Here is a 26,708-nt window from a genome sequence, read left to right as displayed (position 1 = left end):
ATGGTGTCATCTAGCCGTCAAAAAGTCCTTGGGCGTCACCCGTGGTACTCTTTAAGAAGAAGGATGGTAGCCTGCGGTTTTGTATCGATTATCGCAAGCTCAATCGGATTACGAAAAAAGACGTGTATCCCTTACCACGCATCGACGATTCCCTCGACAGGCTACGGCATGCTCGGTACTTCTCGTCAATGGGCTTAAAGAGTGGGTACTGGCAAATAGAGGTCGATGAACGGGATCGCGAAAAGACTGCTTTTGTGACGCCTGATGGGCTCTATGAATTCAAAGTTCTCCCTTTTGGTTTGTGCTCCGCCCCAGCTACGTTCCAAAGGCTAATGGATACCGTTCTCTCAGACCTTAAGTGGAAGACTTGCTTAGTGTACCTAGACGATGTGATTGTTTATTCTGCCACATTTGATGAACATCTCAGACGGCTACGGTTAGTTCTTCAAGCCATATGGTCCGCTGGGCTTACTTTAAAACCTGAAAAGTGTCACTTTGGCTATGAAGAACTGCAGTTTTTGGGCCACGTTGTAAGCCACACAGGTGTCAGACCTGATCCTGAGAAAATTGCAGCTGTCGCAAAGTTTTCAAGGCCTACGGACAAGAAGGCAGTCAGACGCTTCCTGGGCCTATGCGCATATTACCGGCGATTTATTGCGGGTTTTGCACGCATCGCCTCACCGCTGACTTGCCTAACCAGAGAAGATGTCGCGTTTGTGTGGGGCGAGGAGCAGGAGGCGGCTTTTAACGAGCTGCAGCACCATCTACATACTCCACCTGTTCTTGCCCACTTTGACGTGGATGCGCCCACAATGATCCACACCGACGCCAGCAACGTGGGTCTAGCGCCGTCCTTGTTCAGCGGCAAGACGGCGCTGAGCGAGTCATCGCTTACGCGAGTAGAACACTGTCACGTGCCGAATCGAACTACTCCACCACAGAGAAGGAATGCTTGGCTGTAGTATGGGCACTTACCAAGTTCCGCCCGTACATATACGGCCGCCCATTTCAAGTCATAAGTGACCACCATTCTCTCTGTTGGTTGACCAACATGAAAGATCCATCTGCACGTTTGGCACGCTGGGCCCTACGGCTTCAAGAGTACGACATGACAGTGGTCTATAAATCGGGACGGCAGCATTTAGATGCTGACTGCCTTTCCAGATCGCCGATCGAGTCGTCAGGCGGTGATGATGAAGAATCCACAGGCTTTTTAGGAGTTGTTGATGCGGCCAACATCTCTCAACAACAACAAGAGGACCAGGAGCTTGCTTCTGTAATTGATTTCTTAGAAGGCCGCACCACAAACAAGCCTGGATTCTTCTCAAGGGACCTGTCATCATTCTGCATACGCAACAGTGTTCTCTTTAGAAAGAACTTCTCTTCAACAGGGAACAGATATCTACTAGTCGTCCCTAAAACTCTCCGCAATGAAATATTGCAGGCCTGTCACGATGAAGCTACCTCAGGCCACCTAGGGTACACAAGAACATTAGCGCGGATCAAAGAGAAGTACTACTGGCCACGGCTTGCAGCACAGGTGAAGCACTACGTTCGAACGTGCCTTGACTGCCAGCGACGAAAAGTACCACCTGCGAAACCTGCCGGACTATTACATCCTGTTCCAGTGCCGGAAACGCCGTTTGCACAAATTGGGATGGACCTTTTGGGCCCATTCCCAATATCTGCCGCCGGAAATAAGTGGATCATAGTTGCGACAGACTACCTTACGCGATATGCAGAAACCAAGACACTTCCGAGCAGCACAGCAGCCGAGGCCGCACAGTTCTTCATTGAAAACATCGTCCTGAGGCACGGTGCTCCAGCGGTCATCGTAACCAACAGGGGAACCACGTTCACGGCTGAACTTTTGCGAACTGTACTAACGCTCAGTGGCACGGCACATAGAAGGACGACAGCCTATCACCCGCAAAGCAATGGACTTACGGAGCGCCTCAACGAAACTCTCGCAGACATGATGTGCATGTATGTCGATGTGGACCACAAGAACTGGGACCAAATATTACCCTACGTCACGTTTGCTTATAACACGGCTCGGCAAGAAACAACAAAAATGACACCATTCAGTCTCCTCCACGGTCGAGAAGTGACTACAATGCTGGATGCTATGCTGCCTCATGATGCCAGCGATTCCGAGACTGACGCCGCAGATTTTACAGCGCGCGCCGAAGAAGCAAGACAGCTCGCGCGCGTTCGCATAACTGGCCAACAAGAGCGAGATGCTCGACGTTACAATCAACACCATCGATGCGTCGTCTACCATCCCGGCCAAAGAGTCTGGGTTTGGACTCCAGTACGCCGCCGGGGCCTCGCGGAGAAACTTCTACGCCGATACTTCGGACCATACAAGGCTCTACGACGCCTTAGCGACGTCAACTATGAAGTTGTTCCTGACAGCCCATCCTGCTCGAGGCGCCGTATGAACCTGCCTGAGACTGTGCACGTGGTGCGCATGAAACCTTATTTTTCTGAATGACATGGGTACTCTCTGGTTTGCTGATCACCGGGTGCTACCCGCCGAGCATCGGGTCGATGCTCCTTATGGAGGGGGCAAATGCCGCGACGCTATCTGTGCCCAACCACGCTGACGACAAAGACGACGACCTCGAGCTTGCAAGCGAGGTGCTAGAGAAGAAGTTTGAACTGAGCGCTTTGTCCTCATTGCCTCAATTAAATACCGCTCTTCGCTCTTGTCTCCAGTGAGCCGTGACAATATATATATATATATATATATATATATATATATATATATTACTGCTGCTCGGTGATCTTTTTCGGTCTCGGGCCGGTTTCGGGCCGGTTCGGGCCGGTTTCGGGCCGGTTTCGCCCGAGTTTCGGGCTGGGGCCTAAGGTAAAGGAGTCGCGGGCCGGGCCGGGCGGGTAACGTAGATTACCTGGAGTGGCGGGCGGGGCCTGGGCTGAAAAAATCGGCCCGTGCAGTGCCCTAGTTCTGGCACATAAAACCCCATAATTTAACATAAGAAGACAGTGTTTATCTGATTTTGGCACGCTTTGCGAGGGCATTAACATATCTCATTGTGTAATGGATGCACCAGTCAGGTAAAGTAGACGTCCCTGGTATAATGTAGGCGCCCCTGGTAACATGAGCTCTCCTTGTTCGCTCACGACCGGATGTTATGCGTACGGTTGCTTCATTTGCGAAAGGTTACAAAGGTGCTCGCACTTACACGCACGAAATTGACGCGTCAAGTAGTCGCGGTCACGTCATTGCGTGTGGTGTTATGTAGCGCACCTGACTCGAATTGTGACATGCGGTGCGCATTTTCCACGACCATGTCTGGTTTCCGCGTATCGCTCAATGCCTGTGTTTGTAATAGCCAAACCAGCAAGACGCATACGAAAGAAAGGCGAGATCTCGATTTATGAGTAAAACAAAAAGGGGGGAGGGGGAGGTTTACAAGTGCAGCGCTCATCCAGTCAGAAGTACCTGGTAAATAAGGTGAATTGAAATTGAGATCCAATCCACGTACTTTTCCCCTTCTGTATGCGGACGCATGTCTCTCAGGCTTCCTGTCCGTTGTTGTGAAGGCCGAGGGTGCGAGCGGCCACGAAGGTTCCTTGGCTGGTTTCGTGCCGAATGCGGGGAGAAGGAGAGATCCATAGAGATGATAAAAGCGTTTTAAATACAAATGTACGTGATTGTTTAAAACAAGGGCTCCAAGATGATCGGAGCTTACTACATGCTAAATCGTTGCATGTCCGAGCGTCTACATGGTCGATCGACCTACATGTCCGGGCGTCTGTCCTGCAAGTACCTGTGACGGTTGACACCTGTCTCTGTTGCGTACGCGTCCGGCACTGCAACACCGAGCTGTAGCCTACCATGCTAGACGGCTTCAAAGGCAACCACTACCTTTTATAATGTTTTCAAGTGTTGTCAAGCAGACACGAGAAGGGGGAAAACCTTCCCACTTAATCAGAACCGCAACGCAGGGGGGGATTTAAACTTACGTTTTCAGCTCGCTTCGGCGCTTCCGAAGCAGCCGACGCTGCCACTCTGTCCACGTGGTCCCTTATACCACGTCACGCCGACGGCGGCGCCAGCTTTTCCAGTGATTGAGCTCGCCCCCAATACCTAAATATATTCGGAAGTGGTCGCTCACGGACAACGACGCCGACACCAAAATTTCTGCTACACAGGGCCCCTAACTCTATTGGGTTAACACCCAATTTGCCCGTTCCGAACCTGCCTTGCTGAAAAAAAAAATAGAAGCACGGAGTTTACAAATTTGCAATTGTGAACCAAGAACCGCTATCGCAGTTCTGTAAACGTGATCCGTTGGAGCATCTAAAGCGGACAAATTCTATATATGTATACAGCTTACGTAATATCGTTATAATGTTTACGAGGGTTTTGCATAAATCCAACTCACAGCTTAGCAGTATATTTCAGGCAGTGAATAGCACATAAATTTTGTTCCCTTTAGGTGTATTATCAAGTGCAGTTTACGACTGCGTTGTCAGGTTTTAAAGCTGATTTTCAGATTTGTAAAGTTGATGAGTTTTGACTTACGTCATAAAGGCGGAGGCACTCCGAGTGAGTTACGTCAAAGTTTGTTCGAACAACAGCTTTACCAGCTGATCTAAACGCTTGAAGCAAACGCCGCGTGTGGCAAAAACATTATAACCAGGAGGGCTTCGAAGCCCGCGATAGATTCTTACCGTCGTGCTTACTGTGGCAGTGCCGGACCAACTCCTGAAATTCAGTCAGAGGAAACAACAACCAGGCGCCCTTTACCAAATGCAACACGGGCTGACATAAAAATCACTCTGACCTGTAGCAGATCCCACCTAGGGCAGAGTAGGCTTTGCCCCAACGATTGTCATTAGGAGCACCAAAACAATATACAGCAAGTTTGCCAGGTACTGCCAGTCGGGCTAGCGCAAGCCAAGACAAGGTGATGTCGCCACTTCCAAGACAAAAGATGCTCGGAGGGCTCGTGAAATCATGAAAGCATTCACGACTATCAAGCATGGCGGGTTTTGTGTCAGCAGGACGTCTGTTTAACTACTTGACAAAAAGATCGCGTAAATTATTATTATTATTTGATTTGAAAACATATACACAGGAAAGAGAAAGCGAGAAGCAAGACTGGCAACTGCCACCAGAAGGGGCACAATGCCTGCCTATACTCTTCGGAAAGGACGAGAGAAACATAGAAGGAAAGATAGGAAAGAGGGGAGGAAATGAGCATTAACATTTCACGCGTGCACTGGATTACTTTAGTCATCACGATATTATCTTTATTTCATTGTCGCCACTCTGGCCTGTGCGCGCCAAGACCGCTGTATTTTGAGAGACCTCAGCGATGGGGACACAGTCCGCAGTGCACTTTGTTTTCGCGGCTTAGTTCGCGTTGATGCCGGACGCAGCGCTGAGGTCACTTCGCTCGCTGCTGCATGCCGCCGCGCTTGCTCACTCAAGCGTTTTTACAGCGAGTTTTCGCGGTCATTGAGTGAGATGTGTTCATGTTTTCTCGTGCGCGCGTGACGCGTGCTTGTTATTTAGTTAGTACGACTATGTTTACAAGTGTATACGGCCGACAGAACTGCCCTTACTTCGTATAGCTGTCCACTAATTTGCTTTTGCAATCGATGCTTCGCTTTTCGGGAGAAACTGCTAAAATTTATAGTATAGGCGGACGGAAAATACGGTACATTGGTGGTCCTGGTTCTGCGGAAGCAGTGCTGAATTGTGCCTATTAGAGATAACTTTACCTTTCCGGGCTCGATGGCATTTCGTGCCATATATCAAGGTGATCAAGGTTTTGCTGGATATATACAGAAGGATATAAAAGAAAATTAGGTACGGGGTGAGAAAGAGAAAGGTAAGGTCGTATGTGGTTGTTTCGGAGTCCCGAAGGACCGGGCTCAGAGCACTGTCAGCAAGGTCACTGTGCCGTGGAATTCAATGCGGTGTTTTTGCATCACTTCAGCTCATTTCGACGCAACCATACCCCTTAGGTCTTACACGGGAAATCACGTGTGCGTTAGTGGGGGGCCATATACAGATATTACAGCAGCCGCTGCGAAAATTGAGATAGAGAAAGGACACTATCTTTAGCTTGGGTCGGTGAGCCAGTCAAAGCTCTGTCCGAGGTCTCGCTGACGGCGTACTCTTGCGCTGCGAAAGAAGAAATCTGCCAGGTGCCGTTAGTGTTTCAGACTAGCTGCTTGTATCAGCCACTCCGGTGGTGAAGAAAAAGAGGATGGTGTTAAAAATGCAGCTTTTCACTCCGTTAGTAATTCAGAATTTGAAGCCCAAGTTAACGTCTGTACAAGCCCTCTATGGAGCCTCTGAAACAGCATACCGAATCTCATGATGACATACGCAATGGGCCAGTATGTGCGCACAGATGAATGTGCTCATGGAAGCAGCAGTTAACTTTACACACAAAAAGCTTTGATTGAATCATTTGTTGCTGTTCGAAATGTCGGCCCTTCCATCGGCGGGAAAAACTAAGGAGATAAAGCACTCCCTTACCCATGAATGAAACATGCACACACGCTCGCACACTTACAGGCAATGACGAACATTTATCATGAATACGCTAGAATCGATGGCCAATGGTTACAGTTGAAGCGGCAATACACTTGATACGTAATATGTGCGCATAAATTTAGAACAAAACAACAACCAGAAATTCAAGAAATTGATGAATAAACCGAAAATAAAACTTCGCTTTCAAGAAAGCTGTTACTCTCGCTCTGGTAAAACATTATGCAGAAGAAACAGAAATTTTGATGTGTGCAGCGAAACTTTCGTAAAATGGTTAATCAAATGATTGAAGTTGGCCCACGTAATTCTTGCGTATTTGGCGTCAATGAAACTGGCTCATGCGCATGCGCTCTCGCGCACCCGTTCTACACAATGTGACACAGGGGGTGAGCATCTCAGAACTATTTGGCAATTGCACGATAGAAGCATATGTGCGTGCGATAGTGGCCTAAAGTTTTCGTCTTCTTCTTGGTATTTATTGCATATGAGAAGCGTATGTGCATATGTTACATACCTAGCGGCCCAAACAGCCATAGCCGCGTCTACAAGCCCAAAACAAACACTTCACACTACAATTAATATAGTAAACATTTCTCTAATAAATGAAGCAAAACGATTCATCAAAAACGGATTACATTGTGGTAGCTAATCTTTTTCAACATTAAAGTCAATCAAAATAGAAATGTGATTCGGTCCTAGTGAATACCGCATCGGGCTGCTGTGTGGAAGGACAGAAGGTCGATCAGCCCATGAGACGCTTAGATATGTTTTTCTCATTTATGACCTACTCGGCATGATATCAGCATGAGTGCCCAGCAGTCACGGTCAGGAATGTCTGGGACGTGGGTTCGCTTTACAAAAACTACGACACGCGACAAATTACATCCCATACGACAGGAACAACTTTACATTCAGACTGCGCAAGGTAATCGGTGGCATTCCACTCTCCAAATTAGAAACAAATTAGAAACATTTGACTGTAAGTGTGGAAAGCGATATAGCATTCAAAGATCCCTGACTTCTTGTCACGCTTCCCGACAACCGCAGTTTCTTTTTTTTTTTTACGCCACCTTCGCCTCCGAGCGTTCTGGCTGCGTAGTTTTCCAGGGGCTTTATGGCTGTATGGATGGATGCTATGAGCGTCCTCTTTCAAACGGTGTGGTTGGTTGCGCCACCAAGCTCTTGTTATTCTTTTGCCTAATGTCCTGCCTTTATTTTTGAGAAGCCACACTAATACAAATAATTCGAAGCATCAAACTTTTTGAACCCTTATTGAGAACTCTGTTTCTGTACGTCTCCGCTGTTTGTGGTCTCCCTACTTTTCTGCCACCAAACTTCCAACCGCCTCTTAATAATCTCTATAGCGGACATGTTTAGTTTCCCCTGCTATGACTGAACCCAAGGGTTTCAAGGAGGTCAGAGGGGGGAGGAGGAAAGAGAAAGGCAGAAGGCAGGGAGGTTAACCAGAATAACGTCCGGTTGGCTACCCTACACCGGGGGAATGGGGAAAGGGAACACAAAGATGACAGGGAGAAAGAAGAGGGAAGGAAAGAAGGGAAATTAGCGGTGAGTTCGCTGACGCGTGCGTTATTGGAGCCTAGACTGGCAGCTGGATAGATTTCTTCACATTCCAGTAGAACATGTTCCATCGTTTCCCAAGCTTTACCGCAGCAAGCACATGCGTATTCACCCTTGGTGTACTTCGTTTTATAACTACACGTTCTAAGGCATCCTGATCTCGCTTTGAAAACTAAGGAGCTTCCCTTTGAGTTATCATAAAAAGTTTCTTTCCTGATTTTTTTTTCCTTTGAGGTAGTTAGTCATAGCAGGTTAATCATTAATTATTAACGGGTCTCATTAATCAGTCTAACGGGAATCGTCTAAGCCAGTGGCTGTGCGTTTAGGAATTTTCCCTTCAGCTTTCTTTCAGTTGAAATTATTCAGCACCAACTGCTTTTCCGTCTGGTTCTCGTTCATTCTCTTTTTTTTTCCTCAGAAAATACCTCGCCATTGCCCCAACGTGATTCGGCTGTTATTTTTCGAACGTAATTTAATGCCGCGTACCCTCCCAGTTTTTTTCCATCTTGGTCAAGGATATGTTGCTGTACTGTTCCCAACTTCCTGTCTAATAAGTTAATGTGGTTCCAATATATTCTAGGTGCGGCTTTGTTTTTCTCACGTATTTCCGACAACGAACATTCACTTTCACTTTTAATGTTTCCTTGAACTAATATTTGAACCATGTTTTTTTTCCCGCACTGTATTTCCCATTTTCTGTCTATTTCATCCTGCGTCAACTGTGCATTTTTTGCCTGCCTGTGCTCTCGTGATGCTTTCTTTCGCTCGTCGATCGCCTTATATTCCACCAGCTTCTCGGCTTCCCTCTTCCTTTCTAGAAAGCATGTTGCTTCTCTTTCCTCATTTCAATCGCCATTACATTTAAGAGCTCACTATATTCAAACTCCTTGCTTGCCATTTGTCAAGTTCTTTCTCGACTCTTGTGGCTATATTTGCTATTTGTTCAGCGTTCAAATTTGGACTGGTCGTTCTTCGTTCCTTGCTCTGTTTCTCAACTACATATCCCATATTCAAAATGATGCGTTTATGGTCACTCCCTATGCTGATATACCCTTCAAGGTATGTTGACAGCGCAAGGCCAGCAGAGGGGACAGAAGAGAGAACAGAGCGCTGAACTTCCAACAGTTTATTTTCTTTCCAGAAAGTTCAGCACTCTGTTCTCTCTTCTGCCCCATCTGCTGGCCTTGCGCTGTCAACCTACCTTGAAGCATGTTTTACCAACAAGCCCAATCTTACACCCTTCCTGATATACCCTGCCTCGTCAATGACCATTTCTTTCAACTTAACATACATTCCTTCTGTCATCAGACTGGAATCGATGGCCGATTGTCTATTTCCGCCTTCCCATGTGATCTGTCCATCAAATTTAGGCCCCGTATTCATGATAACGAGGGTACGTTGTTCACAGAGATCTAGCATTAACCTCCCATTGTTGTCGGTATAACCATCTAGATCCGGTATGTGGGCATTCATGTCACCCAACAGGACAATTTCACCCTGATTCCCGAAACTCTTAATATCAGCACCTAGGCATTCCACTAACTCTTGATTCTTTTCTTTGCAATTTTGCCCTGTACATAAATACGTCCCGCCCAGCCAAGGTTTATTTACACTGACTGTGCCTGATAGCCAAACATACTCTTGACACTTTTAATTTACTCTTTCCCATTTGGCCCCCTGATGTATAAGCATTCCGACTCCTCCATCCTTTCTTTCGAATTTGGTTCAGCTGCACCCTTCCCAAACAATTCTTCATCAATGGTGGCTCTTTTAGGTCTCTAAGGTGCGTTTCTGTAAGCGAGTGCACACCTATTTGTTCTTTATTTAACTGATCCTCAATATCTAACCACGTTTCCTTTCTTCTACCACCCTGCATGTTTATGTAACCTATTGCACGGCGAGCTCTTTTCTTTCTCGTTGCCTTGTTGTTACCGGTGCTGCTAGTCAGAGGTTCCACTAAGGGCACCGTCATCATTACTACTTACCCTGGCCTCCTGAGCGTCCGTGGGCACCGCAAAAAAGCAATTACACGACCAGCGAGTCGCCAACCCACTTCGCGTCCGAGCCTCTGATCGAAGTGTATTTTGTCTCTTTGAAAAGCATCATACCTTCTCACTTCCCTGTTGACTTCCACAACCTAGAAACCTTTATCTCGGCTGACTTTCCAAATCGCCTCATTAGTGGCCGCAACTGCTGTATATAGTGGCCGCAACTGCTGTAGTGGCCGCAACTGCTGTAGTGGCCGCAACTGCTCTAGTGACCGCAGCTGCTCTAGTGGCCGCAACTGTCACACGTGTTGAAACACGTGTCTGGAAAATACTTTTTGACTGTCCTACAAAACCAAATACACCCGATACACACACGAAAAATGAAAGGATAGTTGCGCGGAGGTGAGCGTCATCTGCGTGGTGTTTTTGCAATGAACTGAGCGGTCCGCGCGGCTCTATGATTGGTAAAAACGCTGGAAAAGGGGTTTTTGTTTGAGTTTCCGAGTAATAGAATAATGTTTTCTCGTATATTCAAATTACAAACCGACGCTGCCATGTCTTTAGGTTGTGTTTAGGTCGTACATTGCGTTAATGGCGCATTTTACTTTGACGAATTCAATTGTTTCAGTAACGCCTCTGCGCCACGCGAAGAGGAGGGTTCGGAAGGATTTTGTAGCGGGAGCTACATTGGACGTATTCTCGCCGTTTCGCTGTGGTCGGTGACTGCACCGCGAGCTGAGCCGTTGCCTAGCAGCCGCCGCAGCTGGCAGCGCCGCTCGCCGCGCCATCTGGCATGACGTCAGAGGATTAGCTGGTGAAACCGCGAGCTGAGCCGTTGCCTAGCAACCACTGGCGTTGCATCGGAGTTGCCGCCGTTGCATCGCCGGAGGAGCCGGCGTTGCATTGTATATATAGAAGGGGCGGTTCGGTGGGATTGGTCGGCAGATATGGAAAATGAGTCGGAGAGACTGAAAGTAGCCAGGCCTCGTCCTCGGGACGAAACCAAGAGGAGGCAGTGAGCCGAGCCGCACGCCTCGAGAAGCATCGTAAGTATGAAGCGGCCAGATGACTGCATTCAGATAGGATGGTTCGTCGTCTAGTTTGGCATCTCGTGCCAGGGCCGCGGATTAACGACGAAATGAAACACCAAGCTAAACAATAACATTAACCGTACCTCTCGCTATGCACCCCCAGGCATAACTGAGTTAAGCCACAGCCATTTTTTTTGCCCAACGACGGTCGGCGCCGGACGCCGACACCGGATCTTATGCGGCACGGGGCCTTAACGCTATCGCGCTAAAGAACGACGAAACAAGCCTATTATGTTAACTAAACATAATCTCCTAAGCCCCAGCCAACATGGTTTCAGGCGTGGTTTATCTTGCAATACACAGTTGGTAGAGTTTATACACGATTTAGCCTCGACAATTGATAAGCAACAAGTTGTGGACTGCGTTTTCTTAGATTTCCAGAAAGCATTTGATGTAGTCGCACACAGTCTCCTAATCTCTAAATTAAAAGCTTATAACTTGGATGGTCAAATAATAGCGTGGATTGCCGAATATTTGTTATTGCGGAAACAGGCTGTTGTTCTGAACGGTATGTCTTCACAATATGCATCAGTTACGTCGGGAGTTCGCCAAGGCTCAGTGCTGGGGCCACTATTGTTTTAGATGCGAGAGCATCTTATGCTCGGGGCAGTGTCCGTTCTGCGGCGCCCGCACCCATACTGGCATGCGCAATTCTCCCTCATTCTCCTCTCCTACGCAGGTGTGCGCTCTCCTCCTCCCCTCTCACCCTCTCCGCCACAGGTGTGGCGCAGCAAATCATTGCATATAACTCTCTCTCTCACTCTCTCTCCCTCTCTCTCTAAGGGTACGCCGGTAGGCGGCGCAACTGTCGCAGGCGCAGTATAAAGCGCGCGTTCGCTGTGCTTCCGTCATTCTCTCTCTGTGCAACGATGTGCGAAACGCCATGAACAACGTCAACGTCGGCGCTAGTTGCAGCGGCAGCGCCACCGCCGCGGAGCAGAGGAAGGCTCGGGAAGCCGAACGTAAACGTCAACGTCGGCAGGAAACTTCTACGGAAGCAACACGGGCTCGGCACGCCGAAGTGGAACGTCAGCGTTATCAAGCCGACCCCGAACTCCGGGCTCGGAAAGTCGAAGCGCAACGGCAGCGTCGAGCGGCAGCTCCCGATCCCGAAGCGACGAGGCAACGCGAGTCTGCGGCCAGAGCAGCAACACGTTCGAGGCCATTACAGTCACATTTCCCAAGATCACAAGCGTAGATGGTAGAGTACACCAAGACCTACAGACACGCGCCCTTCATACTCGCAGGGGACTTCAACGTAGACATACTGAAAACCGATTGGCTGGTGCAGCACATGAAGGACGTATACTCTTTGCGATATATTTCTAAAGATCACAAGCAACCCACCACCATCAGGGGAACGTGCATAGACCTCGTCTTCGCAAATTTCAAACTCGACCTTTTGCAGCAAGACCCATTGACGCTACACTTCACCGACCACAAAGCCATCGTCTTCAAGATACCGCGCGCACCGACGCTAGGAATCACGTACGATCTCTAAATAAAGACGCAACAACCCCGTACAAACGTCTCCTCTCTTCTAAATACATTCTCTCACTCTAACTTTCATTGGGTTGTGTTGCCAAGTGAAACGAAACGGAAACTCGATGCGCACCCCCCGCGATGCTTTCGCATCCCACCATGGTTGCCCGTAGGGTGAGATGATGTGATTTTTGTTGTACATTAATGATATTTCAATTGGTATACAGTCTTTATTCAGGATATTTCCCGATGATTGTGTTGTTTATAGAGTCGTAGATTCCATTTCCGGTTCACAAATCCTGCAAGTTGACTTAAATATACTATAGCAGACCATGGTGTGTGTGCTGGGATATGTCAATAAATATAAATAATAATGTTCACGTCACCTTCACAAGAAAACGTGCTAATCATCCGTACAGGTATAGAATTCATGATTTTACTCTAAACATAAGCAAGGCATTTAAATATCTAGGTGTGTTTCTTACTTCTGATTTACGCTGGAACAAGCATGTTAACTATATTGGAAATAAGGCAGCATCAGTTTTGGGATTCTTGCGGCGCAATTTTAGTCATTTACCGAGTAACTTAAAAACACAGCTGTATTTCAGTCATGTACGTTCAATACTTGAATATGGATGTGTTTGTTGGGACCCACACACAGCTGAGCTTATAAATAAATTAAAATAGAAAAAATGCATAATAGGGCAGTTAGATTTGTTCTTGGTAACTATAGCCGGCAGCTTAGTATGACAGAAAGCAAACATAAACTTAAATGGCAAGAGCTGAAGTATCGTAGAAGGCATAGCAGATAAAAAATTTTCCACTATACTTAGTATTATAAAACAGGTATAAACCGCGAACAATATATCCAGGCACCACACTACATATCTAAGTGACTGGACCACTGTTTGAAGGTCAGGCAATTTTCTTGTAGGGGGTGACGTTTTCCGTTATTCTTTTTTTGTTAGAACTGTTCGAGATTGGAACAGTTTGCCATCGCGCATTGCATACATCACAGAAAATGATTCTTTCTTCCACGCATTGTAATAATTCGTTCATGTATTTAGTAAAGTCTGTAACCTCCCTGCTGTAAGGCCCTACGGGGCGATGCAGGTAACTAATAAATAAGTAAAAATGCTCTCAGACGTCTATAGTGAGAATGGCCAGCTCCGTCAAGCAAGGCTATGCGCGGAAGGTTCGTTCGAGCCAACCGTTGGCGCGAAGCGTTTCGCTCGTTTTCGCTTTACACTTTTTGAGACACCCAGCCGCTTGCAAGGCCCTAACGCCCTCCGTTAGCCGCTGCGGTAACTACGACACGTGCAGACAAGATGACAAGCGGGGTAACCTACTCGAATTATTCTGTACTAGGAACTCTTAGTTCAGGATGTGCAACCGGCAGCCAAGGTGTGCTTGGAATTCTAATAGGGCAAGCGGAATACAAATATGTTGTGTTTCATAGTGTAAACATAATGCCGGCTTCATCATCATCAGCCTATTTTTATGCCCAATGCCGGACGAAGACCTCTCCCTGCGATCTTCAGTTGCGCCTGTCTTGCGCTAGCTGATTCCATCTCTTGTGCCTGCAAATGTCCAAACTTTATCACCCCACCTAGTTTTCTGCCATCCTCAACTGCACTTCCATTCTCTTGGTACCCATTCTGTAGCTCTAATGGTCCACCGGTTATCCATCCTACGCATTACATGGACTGCCCAGCTCCATTTTTTTCTCTTAATGTTAATTGGAATATCGGTATCGTCATTTGTTCTCTGGTCCACACCGCTCTTTCACTGTATCTTAAGGTTAGGCCTAACATTTTCCGTTCCATCACTGTTTGTGCGGTGCTTACCTTGTTCTCCAGCTTCTTTGTTAATCTACAAGTTTCTGCCCCATATGCAAGCACCGGTAGAATGCAATGATTGTACACTTTTCTGTTCAACAACAGTAGTAAGCTCTCAGTCAGGATTTCGCAATGCCTGCTGTATGCACTCCAACGCAATTTTATTCATCTGTAAATTTTCTTGCCGTGATCACGGTCCGCTGTGAGTAACTGACCTAGATAAACGCACTCTTTTACAGACTCTAGAGGCTGATTGGCAATCCGGAATTCTTGTACCCTTTCCAGGCTATTCAACATGATCTTTGTCTTCTGCAGAATAATCTTCAAGCCCACTCTTACTCTTTCTCGGTTAAGGTCCTCAACCATTTGTCACAATTCATCCCCAATTTTGCTGAATAGGACAATGTCATCTGCAAACCGAAAATTGCTGAGATATTCACCGTTGATCCTCACTCCTAAGCCTTCCCAGTCTAGGAGCTTGAATACTTCTTCTAAGCATGCAGTGAATAGCATTGGAGAGATTGTGTCTCCTTGCCTGACCCCTTTCTTGATGGGTAATTTGCTCATTTTCTTGGGGAAAACGAAGGTAGCTGTGGAATCTTTGTAGATATTTGCCAAGATATTCACGTATGCCTCCTGAACTATTTGACACCGCAATGCCGCCATGAGTACTGGCTTCTTTACTGAATCAAATGCCTTTTCATATTCTATGAAAGCCATATAGAGGGGTTTATTGTAGTACGCAGATTTTTCGATTACGTGATTGATGACATAGATGTGATACATTGTAGAATATTCCTTCCTGGAGCCAATCTGTTCTCTTTGTTGACTAAAATCTAGTGTTGCCCTGATTCTATTGTAGATTATCTTGGTGAATATTGGATACAATGCTGAAAGCAAGCTAATGGTCCTATAATTGTTTTATTCTTAAGGATTAGTATAATGTTGGCATTCTTCCAGTTCCCTGGTACATTAGAACCCGTGAGGAATTGCGTATAAAGAGCCGCAAGCTTTCAAGCATAATGTCTCCTCTGTCTTTTATTAAGTCGACTGTTATTCCGTCTTGTCGAGCCGCTTTCCCCGGGTCATGTCTTGCAAGGCCCTTCTAACTTCATCGCTATTTATAGAAAGAGCCTCTGTATCCTGTATCGACTACTTTGACTGAAAGTAGCTTGGCTGATCTGGGTATTGCACAGGTCAGTATAAAATTCTTTCGCTGCTTTTACTATGTCATCAAAATTGCTGATGTTATTACCCTGCCTATCTTTCAGCGAATACACCTTGCCTTGTCCTATGCCAAGTTATCTTCTCACTGATTTCATGCTGCGTCCATATTTTACGGCTTGCTGATTCCTTTCCATCTTATTATTTCGAATATCCCTGACTTTCTTCTTGTTGAGAAGCTTTAACTGTTCCGCGAATTCAATCTGATCTTTTGATTTTGACAATTTCATATTTTGTCGTTTCTTTATTAGGTCACTTGTTACTTGGGAGAGCTTACCTACTGGTTGCCTTGGTACCTTACCTCCCACTTAAATTGCTGCTCCTCAGATAAGCCTAGTTAAGGTTTCGTTCATTACCTCTATGTTATCTTCATCCTCCGGTTCTGAAGCTCCGTATTTGTTCGCGAGCACCAGCCTCAATTGGTCTACCTTTTTCCTTACTACGCGTAGGTTGGTCTGTTTCTCCTCTACTGATTTTACTCTTTCTTTCTTCAAATTACAAGAAGCCCTAGACCTCAATACCCTATGGTCACTGCACTTAACCCTACCTAACACCCTACCTAATGCCGGGTCAGAGGTATATAAATGTAATAGAGTTATGCACTCACGGGTGTTTCAACGTTCGCAAGCTGATCATATTGTGCTTAGTTAAATAATAAAATTTAGATGAATATATAGCGGATACAACCAGAACTCCTCAGGCAGGTTCCGAGAGCAGAGAAAGTTAACCATGACATGATTTAAGCTCCCGTTGTCAGCGATCTTCAAGTGACCTTGAGCCAAAAGCCAGAGCCGTTATCCGGGCACTCAAAACGAGAACATGCCGGCATGTTGACAAGGAAATTTATTTACCAGTAGGCACGGGTACAACTGTTGTATAAACGTATATTACCGCACATGCAATACTCGTACATCGTACTTGATATAAACAATACGCATGAGCAATAAAAATAGTAAATCGTGTCTGCGTGACACTAGCTTTGCCACACATCAAAAACCACTATGACAGTGTACATGCAAAAGCATGAATGCCAGCCCCGAATTCATGAGTGACACCCGAGGCACACATGTGCACAAGTACAGTCTGTACTCAGGCAAACAAAATTTGGCCATTTCTCTGACTGTAGCAAATGTTTGCCTCGAGAGACGGTTAGGTACCACGTAAACCAGTGGTGAAGAAACTCGGCTTCACCGAGTTTGAACAGCTTTTCTTCAAGATGACCCTATATTATCACCCGTAGTTTGCGCACTCGGGGGTGCATTGCTCTATTTGGCTGCCGGGATCGTTCTGCAATGTTGCGGAAGCACCACAAAACGTAGCTAACGCTGTAGTAGACGAGCCTCGCAAACCTATCACGCTGCCGTAGTCCCCTTACGACGGATATTCCAAATATTCTTGTAAGCAGCTTCCAGAATGTGCGTGCTACAACGCACTCCTTTACAACATGCGTGTTGGTCCCTGTTTGTGCGCAATGTCTGCATTTATCATTCGCTACCATATGCAAGCGTTCAAGCCTGTGTATTGTAGGTAGAATGCCCCACTCATATTGCCAATGAAAATCCTTCACTGTAGAAGGCAAATGAGGTGAAAAAAAAACGACTGTCTATGTTTTTGTAGTACCTGTTCCTGGAGGCACATCTGTCACACACAACATTTCAAGAAGCCTTGAAACTGGTGTCGTACGCCACTTTGTATTCCGGAGTTGCACAAGTTGGTTTTGCAAGCGCGCAGCCGCCGCATACTGCAATGCTGGCGTTACCGCTGTCGGAAGCAAGTGGCCTGTACATTGCGGCATGAGTGTTCGACGGTAATGACCCAGAAAATAAAGGAGCAGTGGCATACCTGGGTAGTCATCATCATCAAGTAGGTCACATGTACTCTTAGTGCACAGCAGCCTACCAAATGTAACTATACACGGCAAAAGACGCCATATGGTAGCCATTTCATGCTTACATCTACTCTCGATCGTGGGAGAGCCACCAATTTTTTTTTCTGTAGGCACTGTAGCCCACGTGTGTTTCGAAACTATTACAGTATTTTCTCGAATATAGGTTGACCACTATATATTGAACTCGCCGATAAATAAAAAATATTCTTTAAATTAGGTCGGCCCATATGCTCTTTAGAAAAACCAGAAACTTCTAACATGATGCCCCTTGATTTACCGCAAGATCAGCTAATCTCGCCAGCAGATGCCACAAGGTGCTACCTTCTTCGAAACTGCCAGAAACGTCGCCTTCTTCTGACACCCCGCAGGCGTCCTAGGCACCCCAAACGACGCCGTCCATGGTGCCGTCGAGTGCACAGGATATGTAGCGTTTCTTCAAGGCATTCGGAATTATCTCCAGACTGGCTTTCCGGCAGGCGTGCTGGAGGAACTCCGTTAGCTCTGTACGTTTGCTAGCTTTGTTCATGAGTAAAGATCGCGATTCTTTGGTAACGAATATACATCGGTAGCTCATTTTTGGGCAACATGTCCGGGAAAAAAAGGTTGACGTACGTTCGAGTACTTGCGGTATATTTGGTCGGTTGACAAAAACCATTGAGGACTTCGGCTTACGCGCCCTCTTACGATACAGAATGCAGAATTTCATAACTAAAATGAGAAAACAGACAATTACTGAGGAAAAACAGTGATTAGTGCATTCATCCGGCTTCTCGAATAATTCAAGTATGTATTGTAAATATATCTGGAAGTTTATCACAATATGAGAAAAATATTATAAAGTTTTATTGATATAAGCACTTAAATTCAAAGCATATCGATAATCTGACAAAGACAACTCTTCAATTCTGTTGGTATAATAATTGAGATATCCACAGCTTTTGAAGGACCGCCTTGATGCAACCCTGGTTAATATAGATGGAGCAGTCAATGGATGCTTTAATAAAGGTAAGCGTCAACTCTTTAATAACAGATTTGGCACTCGCCTCTGCGTTGTCACACAAAAAATAAAGCAAAACGCATCTCCAAAGCTGCATTTACATAATAAAGATGTTTATTCTCGTTCTCCATCAGACACAGACACCTGTTGGTGTACGTACTGACCTTCGAAAGTGCAAAATAATAACGAGTGTATGTTTATTATGCTGCCCGATTGCCCAATACGAAGGAAGACGCACGCCGTAGCTAATTTATGTGCGTAGTTAAGGTGCATTTTGCCTGGCTTTTTCTTTTTTCATATCCACTTATAAACATGCTAAATGCTTAGAGTGCTGCTGAAGCACAATTTGTTGCAAAAGCGTTTCAGGAAAGCCATTTCGAAATCTTGGCACGCTTAACACGCCGAGAATTTTCGCTGGCAGGCCTCCTCCAATGCGATATGTTATCTATGTCAACCAGAACTATGCATTAACACCTTTGCAGTGTGTGACGTGTTGTTTAAGTGTTTCCCCGACACTGAACTCAGCGATACAATAACGATATCCCAATTGTGTGCACCGCACGGAGTATTTCATCTAAACTGGTCAAATTTGATTTATTAATTGGGATCTGATATGAGATTGTCACAATGCTTATGAGAGTTTTGCAAATGTCGTAATCCGAAATTAGCAGTATACATCAGAGTAGTCATTATTACATCAGCTGTGTCCACTTTAAATGAAATATTTAGTGCTGCTTACACAATTGTGATATCGTTTTTCTTTTAGGCATTGCTGCGTTTCGCGTGTATTTGAATAAAGAGATTGAAGTTGGCCTTGAGCTGAAGTTCGTCTTAGTGACAGTCAATTCAAAATAAATAAAAATTCTAAATAAGAACTGTCGATCTCAGAGGCTGCGTTTTGGAAATTCGAAATAACTGAAGCCACCTCAAGCTTGTCTGTAAAACAATGGTAAAACGAGGTGCTCGTACTAGAAATGTACGTTGCACCAAATCATTAATTTCTTTATTGACTCTTCAAAAAAATCAGGCACCGAATGCACAACAGAATGAAGTGGGGAAAGTAAAGACAAAAAAAAGCGAGAAAGTTAAAAAGCGTGCAGCTAACAATTGCAAGAAAAAAAAGCGTCTTGTAAGGTGATCTTGAGTTATAGTTCTGAGTTATAGCATAAGTTGTTGAATAAATGTGAGGATGATACGTAGGCTCTAAAAGCAATGGGGATACTTGAGGACGCCCATTACAGCATCACTGTGTACCTTTCGAATCCTTCCTGTAGCCCCTTTGATTGCCCTTTTGAGCTTCACTGTACAAAATTTTTATTGGGGTGTATTGCTTTAAGTCTTTCCCAAGAAACTGACTCAAAAAGTTACAGCTTTTGCTCGAGTATTTCTGGAGAATGCCATTGATAAACTAAGTTTTCTTTGCTGCGCAAATGTTCACTGTTCACAGTTTCACAGCAATTGGAGCATTTTTTTGCTTATTCGTAAATGGTTGCCTTTTCAATTTAGTGTACAATATTCTCAACTGATGATGTTAAACTCAGTGTTAAACTTTATGGTCCAAGTTTTATATTCTGAAGAAACACCTGGGCTATGGCATCTCAGTCCATGCCGATTCAATCGGCGAAAATGACGATTTGTCAAGTTTTGGAGCTGATCAGTGCTATATCGCCGTTAATATTGCAATGAATGAAAACATAATAGACACACATAAAAATAAAATGGCAAGTACAGTCAGCGAAACACAGAACGCCCGCCAAAACTCTGTAGCAAAAAAAAGAATCAATGGCAGAGGAATAAACTGTGACGACCGTAAAAGCGCGAAAATTACAGCATTTTAACTTTAACAATAGGCGGAATATGATGCATAGGTGATTACCGACATTAGGAATCGTGTGCATTTTTTTTTGCCGTTAAGAAGCACTTGTAACAGTACTTGTACCGAGAACGCAATGCCGGATTCCATCTTAAAGTTGAATGCTCACATACACGCATATGCAAGAGGCACAAACAAGATTTTTGCATCGAACGAATGGCAATCGCCGCCGTGCAGCTGCTCAAAATGCTCACCACCACTTCATCCGCAGCCTTTCATTGGCATTTCAAGCCTTATGCACATAAAAACGTGAACAAGACCACAAATCTGAGAGGCTGCCAAGGTTGTCTAGAAGGCTCAGCGGCCAACCCTGAGACGTGAAGTGGCTACACGATGAGTTCGGTGCACCTCTAATGTTGACGCATTGCTGAAGATGTTGAACCTTGACGTTGGGGGGGTTTAACAGCCAGGCTGTACACCTCTCGTTGGTCGGAAAATTTTGTGGCGTAAACACAAAACTCCATACCCCATACCAACTGTGCCGAGCTGGGGGAACAGAGCGGAGAGAGAGCGACAGCATAGTATAAAAATAGCATCGCGCAGCGTACCGGATGCTAGGTGGAGAGGAGGAGTGAAGGCATCTGCTAGTATGATGCGTAGAGCTGCAGCCAGCCGATGCCTCTGGCCGCGGCTCGGCAGGTTTCGACCAGACAACTGGACACTAAACTCCGTTTCATACCTTAGGTGCTAGAGATATTTTTAGAGATAGCTAGAGGCTAGATATATTTTTTGCAGTGGTTCTCACATAGAAATAGTTCAGTGTTTTTGAACGATTTTGTGCAAATGGTCTTAATATAGGCGCAGTTCTGAATGAAAAAAAAATAATTTACCATTAGAAACAAACAAAACGTGTACTCAAACGGCCGCTAACACGTTCTTTTAGATCAATTTGCTTTTGGCTGTACTTTATTTGTAGCCTGACGCGGCAGCCTCTCGTGCATGCTTGCGAGAGTAAACGCCGCTGGCGCGTAGCGAAGCTTAGACGGAACGCGCGGAGGGATGAACTTTGGTGACCGTACTTCTTGCGTAGCTTCTACAGCGTTGCACCTGATCTGAAGATCAGATAAGGTGCAACAAGAGTGAAGCGAGAGTCAGGGAAGCTGAAACCAAGCATCGCAGAAGAGAACATCACGAGTTTAGATGGAGGCTAGCCGAGAGTTTGCGTAGGCGAAGAAATGAAGATCCGGAGGCTTGTGAACGTATCCGGTTGAAGTCATTGCGATACTACGCAGAACATCGCAAAGAAATCCTGAGCGCCAGGAAACTAAGTGTGTGTGGTTGGCCGCTACTTTACTATGCTTTCCCCAGCTCCGCTGGTCTTGGTGGTAGCGGTAGCAGAGCCACGAGTAACTTTTACAGCGAAGCTGGATACCTCTCGCTGGTCGGAAAATTTCGTGACGTAAACAACAAACGCCAGGCTAACAATCGAAGGCAAACGGCATCTCTTTCTTTGCAATCAGGCATAGCACACACACACACACACACACACACACACACACACACACACACACACACACACACACACACACACACATATATATATATATATATATATATATATATGAGCGCGTCACCACGCTGTCATATATAAAAGGGAGACCCGTCTAGTGGCTCATTCAGTTCATTGTAACACTGCCATAGGTAAACCACGAAAATTAGACACCAGAAGAACAGCGTGAATATAATGCTTGACCATGTGTGGTGTTTTGTTTGATACAGCTTCGCTGGACATTCACTTTCGCAAGGTGGGATGGCGGCCGATTTTTTTGTGTGTGTGTTTGTGTGCGCGCGTGGTGGAGTACTTGCAAGTAAAATATCAATGAAGGACTAAGGAAAATGGTTCTCAACATGGAGGAGTCTATTGTTTATTCTCATAGGTGTTATTTGCTCCACCGTTAACAGATTAAGGTAATTTTGTAGTAGCCAGCGGCAAAGTCCTGACTGGTGTGGTAGAAGTCTGTTGCCAGACTGTGGAGTCACTGTTGCCAGACTGCCTGCGAAATTTGACGGGAAAGAAGACCATGAAATATAGCGACCGCATTGGCGCTGTTTCCGAGGCACACAGAGTTACCAGACCAGGAGCGTAACACACGCGCACGCTCCCAGCTCCCGGTAGTACCGTAATGTTGCTGCACAACCCGCGCGCTTTAGAATCGATTGGTAGTTGCGGGCCCAGTTCTCCGACGGTACGAAGCGCTTTCTTTCGCTGCGCTTGCTGTGGCTACTCTGAAACTGAGACGCGTCGCCCAACAATCGGGGCGCTTTCTTTCGCTGCGGGCGCTATGGGTGCTACGTACGGGCTGAAGCTTTCACTGTATCTGAAACTGAGACGCATCGAATAATCCGATGTTCCTTATGAGTTCAGAGTGAAACTGCTACGAACTTTGCGAGGGTTGTAGAACCTCGAACCTTGTCATACAAGAAGTGAGTACGCGAAATACAAGCTTAATCCCTTACCTTTTTACAAGGTTATAAATTGAAAGAATAGATCTGATAGCCCTCATCAGAAGCCACTGACCTATTAAACCTTGGAAACTACAATGCAGTGACCATGCTCTAGAAATATATGGTAGTCGGCTGACATCATCCGATAGTCTATGAGCGCGTAAGGCTTCATTTGGTTACCTTCCTCGAAGCAGCGACTAGTATTAATTCTATCTCATAAGTAATTTCCCGCACTGCCAAAGGCAAGAATTCCATCCCGTGAATATTATTTGCAGCGGAACGCAGTTGCCGACGTAAAGATCTGAATATTGGCGTGATGGACTTGAATCACTTATATAGGAAGTTTATGGGTCAAATGACTACTCAGATCGGAGCACTTACATTGTTGACCTTAATATATTATTACAATTTTGTGTGAGTCGCAGATACTTCGACCGTGACGTGCACATACGTCACTGGCACAAAAAACGATTCGTGCACTAGCACACTTCGCAAACTCAGCCGGTTTGAAGGACCGCTTATAGTGTGAATCCCTGTGCATCCTCCCACGTGCACTCAGTGCTCCCTCTCTGCATATTTTCCTCTTTCTATACCCACTTTCCCTTACCCCCAAGTGTAGGGTAGCTAACTGGACGCTCGTCTGTTTCACGGGCCTCCCTGGCTTACTATTTTGCCTTTCTCTCTCTCTTATTGCTGCGCACGAACATAAAAGATATTTGCTATCCTTTTCAGTGTTGCTTACGAAATAACCACGAAAATACCACAACTCTGTTGGAAACGTTGTAGTTTACCTCATGCGAAACCACATGCAAAGCGTTATCGATGCTTCAATAAGAAACACTTGATGAGAGAGCAGACATATAACAAGGAGGAGGCCTCTCTTGGGGTAGTGCGTTGATGTTCGGGAAAATCACTTTGGCTGAACCTCCTGAGCATTACGTAGTAGAAATATCTTGCATTCTCCGAAACAAGCGAGCGCTGAACGTGTTTGGTGTAGTCAGGAGAGATCTAGGGACGACCGATTCTACATATGAACACAGTCATCAAGAGAACCACCTTTCTCAGGAAGGCCAGCGATCGCCTCCTGTACCAGATAACCGAATATTACAGAGACGCCAGCATTGGAAGCAGCGGCCAAGAGGACGCCGAACCGACGACGCTGCGCGCATGAACATGCGTGGATGAGCATTCCCCCTGCTTTGGCCAAGAACGCTTTCAAGGTCTGCTAAACATCATCGAAAATGCGATGCGCCACTGCCTGTGAATCATGAAATTGGAAATGCTGGCAACTATTGTGTCACCGGCTTCTTCAAAAACAATGATGAAAGGGTGACAACATGAGGCATATGGAAAAACGCTTTGGTCATAAAGCACATTTCATAAATATACTAAAGCAGCCCATATCAAAAGAAATCAGCAAGAGTGCACATTCTGCCATTTTTACGCCGTAAGCTGTTATGGGCTCATTACAATATAGCCGTTTCGGTTCGCGATGGTGTCCGCCGCCGCTGCCGACCGTAACCATTTCCGGCGATAGTGGGACCGTAACCACTATCGCTGGAAATGCGAAAAAACTACCCACTTCCCGACGGGATTGAACCCGCGCCCGCTGAGTGGGAGCCAAATACTCTACCACTGAGCTACGCAAGCGCTTGTGATCGGGCAGCGGAAACAAGCCCTATAAATGCAGGCGCAGATGATCCGAGCCTCCGCCAGTGTGGTGGCGCCGGCTAGTTAGGCGCCTGCAAACGACGAGATGCGATTCAGACGAGGCGCGCAAAAAAAAAAAAAAAAACGCGATCCCCAGCCTTCGTGTGTGGTGGCGCCATCTAGTTAAGGTGCCTGCAAACGCAGCGTGCGCAGGCGCAGACGAGGACAAGCGATTCAGACGAGGCGTGCAATCAACGCGATTCCGATGTGAGATGTGCGCCACATATTCTGGATACCTCTTCGGTACACGTTATGGCCTTTCCTCGCAAGGTACGAACCGTTGCTGAAGAAGCGAATCGTAGAGCTACGTGCGCGGCTAAAACCAGGCACCATCGGGCTCAGCAGACTGCTGTGCAGAGAGCATTACAAGCCGCAGCTCGCCGTCGACGCTGGGCGGACAGTTCAGATCCTTCTCGTCAAAACGAGGCGAAGAGCCTTTGTCGCGAAGGTGTCGAAATTGGAGCTACTCTTGAGCCGCTCCACCAGCTTACGCTGCGACTGTGCTGCGTGTGCGGCGCCGGCCTGTGATTTTTTTTCCAATTAAACACAAATAAAATATAGATGAATATCAAATCAAGAATAAAAAATCAATAATTCAACACCCAAGGTCTCACTAACTATCAATACATAAATAGATTATCAGTGTCAATAAAGAAGGTTAGTAAAGCTTTCGGAGCTGATCGCTGTGATGACGCGTCACCCCATGCTCAAGTAAATTGTCTATGCCGAAAGGCGCGTATTCAAGATGGTTGTTAATAGTTATCCACAACGTGCATCTTTGCTGCTCAAACTTAGAAACCTTATCAGAACGTGTTATACATTCTTCCTTGAATGCCCTTAGGTCAATGGCGTATTTTTAATCCCTTTTTGTTCTTTCCCTATTACAAGGTAGCCAAATGGTCTCAGCTAGGTCCACCTCACTTTCATTCGCTTATAATTTCTTTTATTTCTAGTATGTCATTGGCGTTTTCACAATTATAAAGCGTGCAATAAGTGAAAGGACCACTTGACAGTGAAGAAACCCTGACACGTGTAGTGGTGGTGGTGGTTACATCTTTATTGAAAATCATGGTGGGGTCTCAGGGTAGCCCCTATCAACGGAACACCGGTCACGGTGTTCCGTTGATTCTGCCACAGTCATAGAGACTTATGTCTTCTTCTCTGCCCTGTTCTTCTTTCTTCTCGTTCATGAAGTCCATCTTCCTGCTTTGATGATCATTACACAGGTTCCCTCTTGATCGTCAACCCAGTACACACGATTCCAGATTTCACAAAGCTATTTGAACTAAACACTAACGTTTCACATTACGGGACAGGCGCGGTACTATACCAAAAGGACGAGAACGACCCCGCCAAACGACGACTTAAAGCTATTGGGTGCTACTCGTACAAATTCAACAAGGCAGAGATCAACTACCCGACTACTGAAAAAGAGGCCCTAGCTGTAGTAATGGCACTCGTTCACGAAGTCCGTCTTCCTCCTTTGATGATCGTTACAACACGTAAAGCACATCAAAGGCAGTGCGGGAATTTGCATTGAAACGAAACATAACGGCAAAATAGAACAATAGCACCCTCGCGCGCTCTCGAGAAACCTTTTCCTAACCAACTCCCTGCTTTATTTCTGTTCTAGTTTAAAACCGCGCCCTATATAGAGCGAACTGCTTCCTTGGGTCATACCGGTTATTACTTGTCATATTCCTCAAGATTATCAATTGTACAAAGCTGACACCATTTCTATTGAAATAAAAATTACATTGTGCGGTTTAACGTGCCAAAACCACCATCTGATTATGAGGCACGCTGTAGTTGGGGACTCCTGATTAATTTGGACAACCTGATGTTCTTTAACGTGCACCTAAATCTAAGTACATGGATGTTTCCTGCATTTTGTCCCCATCGAAATGCGGCCGCCATGGCCGGGATTTGATTCCGTGACCCCTTGCTTATCAGCCCAACGCCATAACCATTAAGCAACCACAGCGCGTGTAATTTCAAGTGAGAAATGTGTATTAATATCGATGGCGTGTTTTGTGCATTCTCGATACACTGG

This window comes from Dermacentor silvarum, chromosome 3 (assembly GCF_013339745.2).
Source record: "Dermacentor silvarum isolate Dsil-2018 chromosome 3, BIME_Dsil_1.4, whole genome shotgun sequence".
In the NCBI taxonomy this organism is placed as follows: Eukaryota; Metazoa; Arthropoda; class Arachnida; order Ixodida; family Ixodidae; genus Dermacentor; species Dermacentor silvarum.
Note: the sequence above shows the minus strand (reverse complement) of the source record.